This window comes from Crocuta crocuta, unplaced genomic scaffold (genome assembly GCF_008692635.1).
Source record: "Crocuta crocuta isolate KB4526 unplaced genomic scaffold, BGI_CrCroc_1.0 scaffold176, whole genome shotgun sequence".
NCBI lineage: Eukaryota > Metazoa > Chordata > Mammalia > Carnivora > Hyaenidae > Crocuta > Crocuta crocuta.
The window spans coordinates 7,530,972-7,543,888 of record NW_027531905.1 but is presented as its reverse complement, the minus strand read 5'-3'; the positions used below and the strand labels follow the sequence as shown (position 1 = coordinate 7,543,888).

Genomic DNA, 12,917 nt, shown 5'->3' with positions numbered 1-12,917 from the left:
GGTAAAAAATAAAAGCGATCATTCTTATAGGAAGAATTGTCTCTATGGGGCGCCTGGGTGGCTTAGTCAGTTAAGCGTCCGACTTTCGCTTAGGTCATGATCTCGCGGTTCGTGGGTTCGAGCCCCGCATCGGGCTCTGTGCTGACTGCCAGCTCAGAGCCTGGAGCCTGTTTCAGTCTGTGACTCCCTCTCTCTCTGACCCTCCCCTGCTCACGCTGTCTCTCTCTCTCCTAGAAATAAATGAAACATTAAAAAAAAAAAAATTAAAAAAAAAAAAAAGAATTGTCTCTGGTCTCAAATTAGAATTTTAGAATCATAAACTTTAATACTGGAAAGTACCTTACATAAAGCAGAGAGACCAATGACTCATCCTAATGAATCCTTATGCAACCAAAGTATTTCACTGCTTGTTATTCTTTATCTGAGTAATTACCAAAAATCGAGAAATAAAAGCTCTCTTACTGGCAAAATATTAAAAAAATAACAAAAACAGAGTTACTAGTATAACTAAAGGCTAACTGGAAAGGGTTTTTGAGATTACTGAATCCAGAATCTCCAAAAGATATTTGTTCTACTCTATTCCCAAAAGATACTATGAAGTGCCACCAGAAAAAAAAATGTTTGGAAAATACTAACCAAGTTACGCTGGGGTCTTTAACCAAAGAATCAATCACACTCCTTACTACGCTAAGATAAATGTAGAGCATGTAGTATGCAGCATTTTTCAATTAATTTTATTTTATAATTTTACATTTGCAGACAAGTTTACACGTCTAAAGTACAAGTTTTGAGAACTCTGATTTAAGCCAGTTAGTTCCTTATTTTACAGAAAAGGGATTGATACCATATTGGTATTAATTTGCCCAACACAACAAAACCAAAAAAATTGCATAAATAGCACTAGGTCCCATTTATTAGGATGTTTCCTAATCCCTAAGTTTAATGGGGATTCTGGGATGATGTCACTCACATTGAAATTGTTCTTTACAAATTGTCATCCTTCAAAATTGCTGCTCTAAAAAAGCAAATGTGTTAAGAAAACAAAGTACACCAAATATCTTTTATCATAATTTTGTGTTTCATACAACCATTGACCACCAAAAATCCAGCACCTCTAAAGTGGCCCCTCCCCTAAAGCTGTGACTTCCCAAAATGACATCCTTGTGGTTTCCTCAAAGTGAGACCACCAGATAAGAATAGTAATACAAATTAGTTTGATTAGCTATAGTGTTTCTGCCTCTCTTGGGTTCAAACCCAGATGTATAGTCAAATTGGTTGGCTTTAAAGTGTTCATTTTGAGAAAGTGTCCTTGACTATAAATGAAGTGATTCAAATATCGAGAGAGAAATTTTCATGCTTAGTGATGTGAAAAACCATGACATTTACCAAAAATAGGTATTCATATGCTGTACCTCTTACTTTCATGGGGAGGAATAGATAGGAAAGATGGGGGGTCTTGGGGTAGAGTGCAGAAAGGGCATGCTTTTCCCAAAATCGTGAAGCAAAGGGGTAGATGTATTCAGTGACATATCTGTAGTTCCTTCTGCATAAGACACTGGCCTGGGAGCATAAGATTCACGTGTAGATGCCTTTTGGATGTCTTGGATGGTGAAAAAGTGGCTCTCCAGCATACTGGAGTCCTGTTCTGATGAAAATATGCATTCAGCTGTACTTCATGAAGCCATATTTATTGCTTTAGAAAATTGATAGACACTAACACATTGCTCTGTGGCAAACAAGGCAGCCAGAACTTGATACGTTAAAGTACCAATGATACAGAATCCTGGGAACTAGGACATGACCTCAATTTAAGACTCCAAAATACCTATTTTCAGGATAGACACCCATCCACTGAGGCCATTTTACCCTCTGAAGCATCCGTACTTCCACTTCCTACTCTCTGTGTGTTTAGATTAAAGGAACTCAAGGTGAAGTTTACAACACTACTGGAGCAGGTTTTGGTTTTGTTTTATTAAAAGAAGCTAACCAGAAAGATTTAAGGCTCTTATTTGGGCAAATTGGGCCCTAAAACTCTGCTATTGAGGAAAAAGTTGTGATTTCGTTTTATTTTAAAGTGTGTGTAATTGTCGTCTTAATGCAATGCATTAAGTGAACAGTTGCCAGTTTTCAAAGTACATTTTTAGAGCTCCTGTCAACCTAACTTTTTATAAAAATGATGCAAAAAGAAATAGAAAGGAGAAGTACTGAATATTAAATCTTTCTGTAGCCCACTGTCTGATTCTCTTAAGGTCTGTGCTGATATTTTTAGGCTTTGAGCACATATAAAATTTCATGGCTGTTTTAATATACATACAGGCTTGAAACAGATGAAAGCTTCCATCTGAATGATATAGATTCCCACTCCCACACGCGGTACTCAGACAAAACACATGAAACTAAGTTTAACTACTCCAGAGGAAAAAAAGCTAATTCAATCCTGCCAGGATCTGAAGCTGAGATTCTAAGGATTTTAGGCTTTTCAAATCTGTTCTTTAGCTTTTTGACACACTCCCCTCTGTTAGGAGCTCTCACATGGAATCGATCCCAGGACTTGTCTGGTGTCTATATAGTAAGCCTTCATTATTCAACATGGATACAATCCTGGGGGTCATGATAAACAACAGAATATCAAGTAAGTGAGGGAGTGAAGAAGTCTGTTCTCTGGTAGAAGGCAAGTTCCTTCGGCGAGAAATCATTTTGTTTCTGGATCAGTAAGAAATCTGTGAGCCAATGAATAACATGACAATGAAGAATTAGGACCTTCTATCTTTATGTATTCAAATGCCATAGGAAAGAAGCGGGCAGACTTGTAATTGAGAGCTTATATACTACGCACTGTACAAGAATTTTTAAAAATATTTTATTTAATTTTATCCCTGGAGACTTCATAAGTTTGCTCATAAGTGAGTTTTCTACTCTCTGTTTTTATAGAAAAACAATAGCAACAACAAAAGGCTCACGGCGTACATAGCTTGCCCAAGTTAACAAACTAACTAGGAATGTCCAAATTTGAAAGACCCAAAGCCAAACAGTACTGTAAGACTCTAACCTAGCAATGGAAAATTCCCCATAAGCAATATGGCTAGAATGTGCATGATATCTAACTATCCAGCAAATACTTGCCCTACACTTAGCCATTATCTAAATCTTGCACGACTTACCCAGCTTTTGCAAAGTCCCTTCTGGATAGAAACATATATATGTTTGAAGTCTCAAGGTGAGGAAAAAGGTGTTGCTCCTTTTTATTAGTAAGACAAAATTCTATCATGCTTCTATTTTCAGTTTCATTAATGTATAATTGACAAATCAAATTGTAACCTATCATGTTTCTTAAGAGGAAAATGAAAGAGTCAGATTGCCACCACTGCCCTATAGACCAAAATCAATACTTTCAATGCACATCTACTGATTGCACTTTTGTTGCAAAGTTCAATGGTTCTTTGCAATCTAAGCAATACACTAGGATGGGTTGAGTCCAGGCTCATTCACTAACATGTTATGATCTCATCTCCCTCATTAGAAAGACTGACAACTCATGAGAATGTGTCGTATAAAAATGGTCAGAAGAAATCTCAGTGAATATCTTTTATAAACCTGTAATTGTAACATAAGGATAAACTGCTAAATATATTGTGTATTGAAATGCATTTTCCAACTATCAAAAAAAGAAGAAACAATCATTAATGTGTTCTAAGACTTTTTTTTCCTATGCCATTGTTTTCAGTTGGGTCTTTATAATCGTGAAACAAGGGCTACTTCTGCTACCAGAAGTATTTCCTCTTCATTCCTAATATAGGGAAACAATATTCTATGGGCCTTTTGCATTTCTGCACATCTTGAAAGAAAAGCATTGACTGATCTTTGTTCCAGACTACCTTTTCAAGGAAGTTTGTATCCCAAATGGGCTTTGAGTATAGAAGCAGTGTTTCTCTTCAGAGCAAGGAGCAGGTTTGCTTACTGACTATTATAAAACATTTTTGGTTCCCTAAGCCCAGAATTCCTCTCCTGTGATATAATCTACTGTGTATACAGGTGTCATCTGACCTTCTTCACATCAGCCTGTGCAAACTGGAGCTAGAGGAACTGGCACAAAAATGCCAGTACTCTACTTCTATTAAGATGAGCAACAAATTGTTCTCTATCTCTGACCCAGGAGTCTTATGCTTTCTACCAGCATCCATAATACGTGGCAGGCCAATTTGTTCAATTGCAGGTGGGGTAAAATCCCAGACTTTTCACAATGTTTGGCAGTTTCAGAGGTGAGGGTGGGATGCTGAAAAAGAGGTGGCTTCACAGAAGAGGGAGGGTGGAGGTTTCACAGGCCAAGTCAAGGGACCCAAAGGAGTCAATATCGTGAATACGTTGGCCAAATTGTACAATGTATAGGGCAATAAATGTCCCTTCTCTTTATTGCCTGTAAATGAGGAGGCATTTAGAAAGTGACTGAGGGCTCCATACAGGAAGTAGTTCAAAAAGAGCTGCCCAAATGCTGCTCTGCTTATTATTAACTCTCTTCTAGGTTGGGGGTGGGGGAGGATGTCTTGTCCTATTTAGTGGTCAGCCTCAGATCCTCCACATGGGAACAAACAACACTAAGACTCTTCTTGTGTGCCCCCTTTCAGACAAACATTGCAGAGACATAACACCAACACTAAACGTGAAAGGAGGGAAAATTTTGACCACACAGATATCAGGCACATCATTAAAACCTGGCCCAGTATGTTGAAAAGCTGGAAAGCATCTAGGGGGACAGGTTGCCTGAAATCTGTTAAGGAAGAATGGCAACAGTTGGCCATCAGATAGTCCACCCCACCCCCTATCATTACAGCATTAAAACTATTTGGAAATGACGGTAAATGTCTCAGACTTTTTGTGATAGGTTCTGACTGATAATGGGGACCTTTCACCTTTTCAGGTAGATTTCCTCGGAGACAAACTTCCAGGAGAATGGTGTTCTTTTTTCCCTGGTTGCCTTTACATTGCTGTTGAAGATGACCCACTGGAGAGGGTCAAACTGACCCAAGAAATCTACACAGATCTTTGTGGTCAATATTGTTGCTTTGGAAAATTCCCCTAGTCCTTAGAATGAATCTGAGCAAGAATTTAAGATGTTTTCTTAGTAATAGCCAGCCATTTCCCCAGAGTAAGGTGAATCCTCAAAGAAGGCTGATGTCGTACAAGTCAAGGCTGAACTACCCAGAGAATGCAAACCTTGCAGTTCCAGCTGGAAAGCAATGTGTCTGTGGCTACAGAGTCAAGGGGTGCCTAAAGTTGAAATGGAAGGTACCAGTAATGATGGCCTTGCCACTTGATATATGGCTTTTGGTGTAGCAAAACACATGAGAGATTTGCTTGGTGAAGACATATGCTCAGTAAAAGAAAGATAATGTCTCCCTCCAGAACAAAGAGCATAAATATTTACTGCCCATTATAAAAGATACAAGTTCTCTATGTGCAGGCTCCTCTCATATCACACAACCCACTGACCTGAAGGTGTCATCCGGCCGTCTCTGCATGATTCTGTGGGAACTGGGCTCAGGAAGCTAATACAAAAATGCTGATGCTCTGGCTTTCATCGGTGCTATGAGTATTAACTGTCCTTCGTCTCTCACCCCAGAGTTTTGTGTCTTCTACCAGCATCCATGGAACTGTGACAGGCTAATTTGCTAGCTTGAAAGTAAAGCAAACTCAGATTCTTCACAGTCTTGACACTAGACACATTTATGACCTTCTGTAAGGATGTAAGAATTTGAATAGATTCATGCTTAATGTGTGTTTTCTGTTGATGTCTAGAACAACTTTTTTTTTAAATGTTTTAATGTTTTACTTCTTTCTGACAGAGAGAGAAAAAGAGAGAGAGAGAGAGCATGACCAGGGAAGGGTCAGAGAGAGAGGGAGACACAGAATCCGAAACAGGTTCCAGGCTCTGAGCTGGCAGTCAGCACAGAGTCTGACACGGGGCTCAAACCCACGAACCATGAGATCATGACCTGAGCCAAAGTCAGACGCTTAACCAACTGAGCCACCCAGGTGCCCCTAGAACAACTTTTAAGATAGAAACATTTCATTAAGGTAAGTAAAATGGGCAAGAGAGAAAATGCCAATGAAATACAGCTTTTCTCTTGGAATTAGATTTGAAGCTTCTCTTATTCTATTGCCTGAGATCCCACCATCTGAGCTTTCTCATTTTAGGCTTAAAAGATTGACTTCTAAACAAAAGTGCTCCTGGAAACGGAATACACTAGGCAACTAGTGGTCATTCATACTTCAGGGTAATCAAAACAATACCCTCTCTCCATCTAATTAGAATAATTACCCAGAAATAATGATAATTTTGTGGGCTTAGAGTTTGCTAGTGTCATGTGTTTATAGAAGGATAAGAGAGACAGAACAAAAGGAAAAGAAAGGGTACTATTAGAGTAATATTTAGACTTCATTATACCACCTGGTTTTGGCGGCCAGAATGCCGGATGACTGTAAGACATACTTAGAGTAAAATGCCCAGGAAAAGCACAACAAAATGATGGTGAATAGTCACTAAAGACAAACTGCTTCTACATCCCTAGAGATGCACAAGCCATAGGCATTAAGTGGCTGGAAGATTCAGTAAGGCTGATCTATTGAATTCTCAATTCTCAAATGTACTCCTAAGAACTACTCTTGACCAGGTTTTGAAGATTAGTTGCACAGTAAATTTGGACACATTTTTTATCACCTTTGACTTTGCTGTTAAAGTACTGATGTAGTCTAGGGGTCCAATTTTAATAAAAGTTTCAATAAGCATTTGTTTATTTTTATTTGAAAGACCAATCTTAAGAAGCCACACTTTGACAAAGTCAAGATAGCTGAAACTTTATGAAGTCTCTTGGTACAATTGCTAATTGACTCACTTAACTTTTCTCCAGCAGAGTAGAAATAAAACATAGTATTGCTTAGAGATTTTGAAAAATACTGTAGAAGAAATAGGTTTCTAGAGCTGTCATGCAATTCTTATCATTTTTCCATAACTGAATTATAACAAAAATATATTTCTTCAGATAATCACGGAAGACAGTCTGTAAAATTATCTTTTAAACCTAGTAACTTATTTTTCCCAGAGGTTAAAATAACAGAGCTTTGCCCATGAGAAAATTTAGGAAACATCTGCTAATTCAAATTGACTTCAGTATGCTAGACAGAAGAACACATTAGATTGACTTCTATGTTCAAACTATCTCTTAAACACACACTTTCTTTTAATGTTTGGTTCTATTAAAATAAAACAATATAAAATTTCATTCTTTAATCATATGTTTCCTTGAGCTTACATGTAATCTTTTGGNACACACACACACACACACACACACACACACACACACACCTCTCTTATCCATTACAGTAAAACAACCTAATCTAAGTAACCAAAACTGAGGTGGGCATTAAATGTGGCCCTGGAATACTCTTTAAGTTCAATGAACTTAATGCTACTGTTGCATCTCTGAAACCTGTGGCTATAGTCATTCACAGTGCATGGTGGTGTTATTTTCTGAAGGGAAAAAACTAGGGAAGCAACAGTTTGGAGTGTGTGGGTATGACTGCGCGCGTGCGTGCGCACGAGACGGGGGGGGGGGGTTGAGAACCAAAAGTAAGTTAAGAACTTTAGGAAATACTCTGCTCAGGAAACCCAGTGAATGTGCAGATCTTATATTTTCCTTCATATGCAATATAGTCCAGGGTAACAGAGTTCCATCAAGCACTTTCAGTTCTATCCTTTCATTCTACAGACAATTCACTGGAAACACACACACAGGCACCCACAAGGTACACATAATTATAAATCTGTCTCAGAAATTACTTTGCTCTTTTCATAGGATGTTGAGTGGGAAGGACTTTTTTGTACAGAATTGTAGCTAAGGTTCAAAGCTCCGGATAAGACTGTAAAATACCCTTCAGTCCCTAGATAGCTGCTATTCAACTCCTAACAACTGTAGTTGGGTGTATCAGGAGAGACAGAACTGGCTCTCTCACCAACAGTCACCACCACAACCTCTCCTCCCACAGTCCATACAGGAAAATGGCTGAAGACAAAGGAAGGGAGGGACAGTAAACCTCATGGAGAGAGCACTGTGGTGAAGACTTACTTCTTCCCCTGCTTGCTTCCTCCTTACTGCATACAGATCTCAGGAACTAACCTGAAAGAGGGAGAGGGGGGTCTATCCAGTACCACACCATCTATTCCTCTTCACTTCACTCCTTACTTCAGAATCTAGGGTGCAATGAGGAGGGAAAGAGCTTTGAATTGAATATGAGATTGAAATCGTAAATAAGTCTGGACAAATTTTAACGCCCAGAATTGACTGGTAAATAATACAGTATGTCCAGGCTGCTATTAGGAATGGGAAAAGGAGGAAAGCACGAGGAGGGGGGAGCGCGGGGCAGGAGGAGTACCTCGGCTGAGAAAATGACGCATGCGTTAGGGAAGCTCTAGGAAAATGGCTGTGGAAGCTCTCCACTGTGGCTTGAATCCACGGGGTATTGATCACCCTGCCCGTGCCGAAGGTATTAAGCTACAGATCGAAGGTGAAGGTGTTGAATCTCAATCCATTAAAAACAAAAATTTTCAGAAGGTGCTTGACCAAAAAGGAACCCCCAAGCGACTGCCAGCAGAAGCTGAGACTGCTAAGGCTCTGATGGCAGAGACCTACTCTCACCAATGATTCCTTATAGAATCGGCCACGGTGAAGCTGTCAAAACCAGTAGCTCTGTGGACTCAGCAGGATGTGTGCAAGTGGTTGAAGAAACATTGTCCGAATCAGTATCAGATCTACAGGGAGTCATTCAAACAGCATGACATAACTGCGTGAGCCCTGCTGAGACTCACTGACAAAAAGCTTGAGCGGATGGGGATTGCCCAGGAAAACCTCCGGCAGCACATCTTACAACAGGTGCTCCAGCTGAAGGTGCGAGAAGAAGTCAGAAACCTACAGTTACTCACACAAGCCTCAACCGAGGGTTCTCCATAAACGTGGTTAGCCTTCCAAGCTGCTGTCCTGCCAGTTGATATGAACATGGCCTGTTCCTCACAGAAAGACTAACTCATGGCACCTGCCAGAAGATATCCATGGAGCATTGACAGATTAACCAGATTAACTGAAAAAAACAAAAAACAGAACCACCCATTCAGTCAAGATGATGGGCTTTGGAAAAATCTTAGTTTGCTGTAGATTTTAAAATGAGGTGCATAATATACAGTGCCAACTTGTAAAAAAAAAAAAAAAAAAAAGGAATGGGAAAAGGAAAACTATCATACAGTACAGAAAAAGGCAAAGTTTGGTGAAAGAAAATTGTTTTCTATGTGTACCCCAACTCTTCAATTAACCATTATACACTTTACAGGAGTCCAAAAATATGCTAAATTTTCTGCAAGCCATGATCTTTCCACACACAAAGCAAAAAATGAAGACACAAGATAGCTGAGAAACAGGATCAAGTCACACTACATTTCTCTGTCTACTATCACTGAAACATTTTCTAAACATTTGCTGCTATCTTTATGATGATACTAAGGATCAGATCTCTTTTGTGGTTTTAAATGCAGGAAGGAACACACTCATTTGTACGTGCTAGGGCATGGGTGGGTTGCAGGAAAGGGAAAACTTACATGTGTTGGGTGCCTACTAGGAGACATCAAAAAAAAAAAAATGTGATCTCATTTAATCTTCAAAGTGTGATAGATAATGATAGATGATATACAGAGTTGATTATTAGAGTCAAATATCTGAAGGTTTCAACTAAAACTCCTTACTATAAATAATTTTTCTAAAGCAAGGATGCTTGCGTTCAATCTGATAGTTTTGTGGATATAAAAATCTCCCACCATAAACTACAGACATGTTGCCAGAGTCACCTACAAAATCAAGCTTAAAACTGGTGCAAAAGGAAATCTAGGTTCCGTTTCTCTTTCTTGACAGGTTCCTCAAAAAGGAAATGATGGGACTGGACTAAATCTCTGGGGTGCATTTCAGTTCCTACAGTCTGAGATTCTTACATGATAAAGAGAAAAGGATAAATAAAAAGTTCAGTTTTCCGTATAAAGCAAATCTTAATTGGGCAAGTCTAAGGTTATGTCCACATGATGTCATCTAATCAGCTGAAAATGAATACGTCAGCCAAATAGTAGATTTGCTGTTACACAGTAGACCAATGAATGGCACTATGAAAAAGCACACTAATAAAAAATCCCTATTCTGCTATTTAAAAATACCCAACTGTGTGCATAGATATGACCTCAGATCTCTCTAAGATTTCTCAAGACTCACAATCTTCTTTCCAATTATAAACAATACCCCAACAAATTCCCTTCTAGGAGTGCAGCGGTTGTGGATACCAAGTGGCATTTCCTCTGCATATTTTTCCCTGGGGAGGCCTTTGAACTTCAGCCTTTTGGGGTTTCACAATCTTCAGCTAACCTCAGTGAACGCAAAGACATGAACAGACTTTATTCTAAATCCTTTATTTTACGGATGAGGAAATTGAGGCTCAAGAACTCATTATACCCCACACTACCACCAGTTCCGGCGATGCTGGCCACTGAATTTTCATCTCTTGAAGATAACTTCCCTAGAAAATATAAAGTGCTTTATGTTTCTCCTACTTAAGGTAGGAGCCAAAACCACCAAGCATATTTCAAAAGAAAGAAGTCTCTTCCATAAAGACTAGAAGTGATGTGTTGCAGTGAACGAGAAAAATGTGGACAGACGGAGCATGAGAAAAAGGAGTTTTTTGGTGGTTTTGATAAATTTCTCATCAAGTGATTTGTCATTTGTAGAGCTGAAAGCAATAGAAGCACAATTTCAAACTCTTACAGCCTCCACATTTGATTTAAAAAAAAAAAATAGACTTTAAAAAATAAGGTCCTAAAAGGATACTTTGTTCTTTTTCTCTGAAGTGAGTCCAAAATCAACAACAACAAAAATGAAACTGCTAAAGGATGGAATGTCTTAATCTGGATTAGTTTGGTCACTGTTTAATTCAATNTTTTTTTTTTTTTTTTTTTTTAATTTTCCTGTCTCATTACCACGTATCTCTGAGCTTTAGAAATCAATTGAATGGAAGGGGACAAGGTGTGTAAATTGGAGTTCAGGATTATATTTGTCACTTAAAAACTCAACTCTTGGTACTTTCTTCACTGGCTCATTATCAATGGGGACGTGATGTTGGAAAAGTATCTGGCAACCCTGAATGAAAAGCAATGCTATTACTTATATTACTTGCCTTTTACTGAGTGAAGGAGACCTCGCCTCCTCGATAGTCCAGTGGGATTAATATGTACGCATGTGTGCATGAGCAGTGATGGTAGGGTGGCCCCTTCTCTTGGGTGCCTCAGAATTATCGTTCAAAAGCCACATCTAAAATACTTACAGAAAGGGGCGCCTAGCTGGCTGCTCAGTTGCTAGAGAAGGTGACTCTTGATTTTGGGGTTGTGAGTTCAAGCCCCACAATGAGTGTAGAGATATTTTAAAAAAATAAAATCTTATTAAAAATAAATTTTTAAAAAAATTTTTTTTAATGTTTTTTTTATTTATTTCTAGGAGAGAGAGAGAGAGAGAGACAGCGTGAGCAGGGGAGGGTCAGAGAGAGAGGGAGTCACAGACTGAAACAGGCTCCAGGCTCTGAGCTGGCCATCAGCACAGAGCCCGACGCGGGGCTTGAACCCACGAACCGCGAGATCATGACCTAAGTGAAAGTCGGACGCTTAACCGACTAAGCCACCCAGGCGCCCCTAAAAATAAATTTTAAAATGTTAAAAATAAAATACTTGAGAGAAATGATAACCTCATATCAGTGTCTGCAGAAAAATCCTTCAAGATAGTTTAAGGTAAGTGTCCCCATCTTTCTAGCGGCAGGAGCATAACAGTCTTTCCAGTTGACTCATCCCAAACAGGTGGTAACTGTCTAAAAAGATTTAACCCAAACATTACTAAGGCTGGGAACTTTACATTCCAATCACTATAACTTTGGATTTACAAACATAAACAACAAAGGCTAGAAAGGCAAATATTAAATTTCTTTTAGTTCGGAGTTTGTGAAATTGATGTTAATCATCTGTAAAAATTTTCAGCTCATTAATGTAGGTGACCAAAGAGTGCCATGAGATACTGTGTTAGACTTGTGCATGCATTTGGGGCGCCTGGGTGGCTCAGTTCGGTTAGGCGTCCGACTTCGGCTCAGGTCACGATCTCAGGGTTCGTGGGTTCGAGCCCCGCGTCCGGCTCTGTGCTGACTGCCAGCTCAGAGCCTGGAGGCTGCTTCAGATTCTGTGTCTCCCTCTCTCTCTGACTCTCCCCTGCTCATGTCTTTCTCTCTCTCAGAAATAAATAAAATATAAAAAAAAAACTTATGCATGCATTTAACTAGCTCCCCAGAGAAATTTTTAAATAAGATATTAGATTTATTTAGCATTCTGGTCCTCCTAAGATGTTTGAAGACTTCAGAGATGGGCTAATTAAAGCTCACCATGTCACTAAGCTGCAGTAAGACCTAAGAAGCATGGTATTCATGGAAGAGATCAAGACAAAGAGAACCAGAAAGTGATGGCTCATTAGGTCTGACAATAAGCAGGTGGCATAGCTCAGAAATGCTTGGGAACAAAGGGAGAGACGCATCAGAGTTCCCTGCTCCAGGACACAGATGTCTCCATCTAAGTATCCATACCTTGTGTCGCTCCCATAAGTTTAAGAGTTCAAACTAGAGTGAGGGGCTAAGGAGAATACTTTTCTGGAATAAGTTCTTACCAGTCTGGTCCTCTCTAGCACAGAAGATAATGACAGAGGAAATCTAAGTCCAACCTTATCAGCACTCCAAACCAAGATGACACAATGTGCTATGGGAACATCATATTCTCCAGATGAAGGACACAATCTCGATGGTGGCAAACT

The 12,917-nt window shown here is 39.3% G+C and overlaps 1 pseudogene; it reads left to right on the top strand.

The window, feature by feature from the left end:
• Positions 1 to 8,432: 8,432 nt before the first annotated feature.
• On the top strand, positions 8,433 to 9,116 carry LOC144240270 (sterile alpha motif domain-containing protein 12 pseudogene; annotated as a pseudogene).
• The last annotated feature ends 3,801 nt before the right edge of the window (positions 9,117 to 12,917 follow it).